Here is a 2,315-nt window from a genome sequence, read left to right as displayed (position 1 = left end):
CAAAAAAAAAAAAAAACACGAAAAACTACCTCCTTGAAAAGAGTTATATTTTTCTAATGCTAAGGGTTATTTTGGTTTAACTAAAACAGAAAAGGAATATTACATTTAAAGGCATAGCGTCACAAGAAAAAAAATCAACACAATGCATAATGAAACAGCAGGCTAAAGTGATTACAAGATGCATGTACATTCGACACCACATCTAACAACAAAACAACTACAAACACGGAGATACACGATTGCCTTTCTTCCCAACAAGATGCATTGAAAGCACACAGTAGCAGTAAATGAGCTTTTGTTTATGTAATACCCCTTGCATACCCCTTGGACACTATACCCAATACTATAGCCCACACACACCCCCCCAAAAAAAATACCCCACAAAACTGAAATACCAACACAAAAACACCTTTATAAAGTATTCATTTTTTTTTCTTTCACAAAACAACATTTGTTTCATGGATGTCTGCACACTGACATAATGAATAACCTTTAAAAAGGTCTACAATCTCCAAACAAACCTACTATGAACTAAAAAAAAAATACTCGATTGTGCTTGTACTCAGGTACACCCCTCGTATTTATATTCAGGTTCATTAGAAACCCCTGCAATGCTGAGCTAATGGTCATTATCACTTGTGAAAAGCAGACTAGAAACATGTATCTTTCCTTGATACTTTTTAAAGACAACACAAGTTTCTTGGATAAAATAACTCATGAACATGTTTTCTTCAGATGGGGTAGCCTTATTTCAAATGATGACGAATAGTGGTATTGTAAATAGAAATTATTCCAGTGTAGTTGTTTTGTAACTTTTATAACTGAGAGTTAAACACAAATATGAAGTGTATCTAGTATACATCAAGTCTTTGATTAAAAGGAGGCCCATGTAACCTTTGTGTACCCTTTGCATTAATCAGATAAGAGGTAATCACTGGAAATGTAAGTAGGCCTCCTTGATTAAAGGAATAAAAAGCTAAAATAGACATAGAATTTGAAGTAATTTGCATCAAATTATAAATGCAAACAAGTTCTGTTCATGCAGTATATGTAAAGAGAATTTGATTGTGAAATCACACTTGGTTATGATTTATCCAAATACACAGTTTATTTATTCATTACATGTTTTCATTGCTGTCATGAATTACAGTCAAACCACAGTTTAGATTGGTCAATCACATTCTATATGTTGTGGAGACGTCTCAAATCAACTCTAATTTACTTTCGTACTATCTTGCCCACTACAAAGAGATGTTGCATGTACATACCTCTGTATATTGAAGAACGGGTCAAGGCTAATGTTTATAAAGCAATGCCACATCTGCTTATGCAGAGGTGAGACCGAGCCATTCGGCCTCCAAGGCTGGGAAGCATACTTCCCCCAAGAGGGATCTAGAAGACAGAAATGGGAAGATGACAGTGATAGATAAATTGCAGAGAACCTTCCTCGTGGAGGACGAAGCCAGCACCGGCTGGGCTGCTAAGCTTGGGAAGTAAGCTTCACTTACCTCCAAGAAGGAGACCATTGCAGAGGAGGGTGCAGCTGCAGAGGTGGAGTAGCCTAATAGACGAGGAAAGCGTAGTGGGGAGGAGGAGAGTATGGTGGAAAACAAAAAGGAAGTAGAGGGAGGAGCCCTCGTTCATGCCCCCCGAATAGCACACAAATTTGCAGTTCACTGGATATGATTGAGGGCTGCATGGAGGAAGAGACCTCCGGAATTGATAATAGAATATATGTGCTTATAACTTAGAGAACCTTCCTTGCGGAGCACGAAGCCAGCGGCGACTGAGCTTCTGAGATTGGCAAGTGAGCTTCACTTACTCCGAAAAGAGAGCTGGTCTGTTTTTGAAATTCATAGAAAGAGAAGATAGTGAGATTTGGAGACTAGAGTGAGATTGCAGAAGCAAAGGCCAAGGCATGGAAAACTGGAAGGAGAGGAGACAGCAAATTCTGAACAGCGTAGAAACAACCTTGGCGGAGGATTGTGACTAGGCTAATGAGAATATCAGTAGTAATTGGTAGACAGGAGGTGACAGGTGGGGAAGAACTCTTTGCTATCCCTCTGAGAAGAAGGTGGATGGCAGGGATTGATGAGGGGGGTGGGGGGGCATAGGTATGCTGAATAGATGATATTTATATTGAATGTCTGCTACGTGAGTTTTGAGGGTTCCCAAGGAGAGATGTAGATTGCCTTTTGCATGAACTAGGAAGGAGATAATGAAATCCTGATTGAAAGAATCTGATTTTGCTTGCAGAAGGTTCTGAAGGAGACCAGGTTGTGAAGGAGACCAGGTTGCATAGGAGAAGCAGGTAG

The sequence above is a fragment of the Acipenser ruthenus genome, unplaced genomic scaffold (assembly GCF_902713425.1).
Source record: "Acipenser ruthenus unplaced genomic scaffold, fAciRut3.2 maternal haplotype, whole genome shotgun sequence".
Taxonomy (NCBI): domain Eukaryota; kingdom Metazoa; phylum Chordata; class Actinopteri; order Acipenseriformes; family Acipenseridae; genus Acipenser; species Acipenser ruthenus.
The sequence above is the reverse complement of the archived record's forward strand: the minus strand, read 5'-3'. Positions refer to the sequence as shown.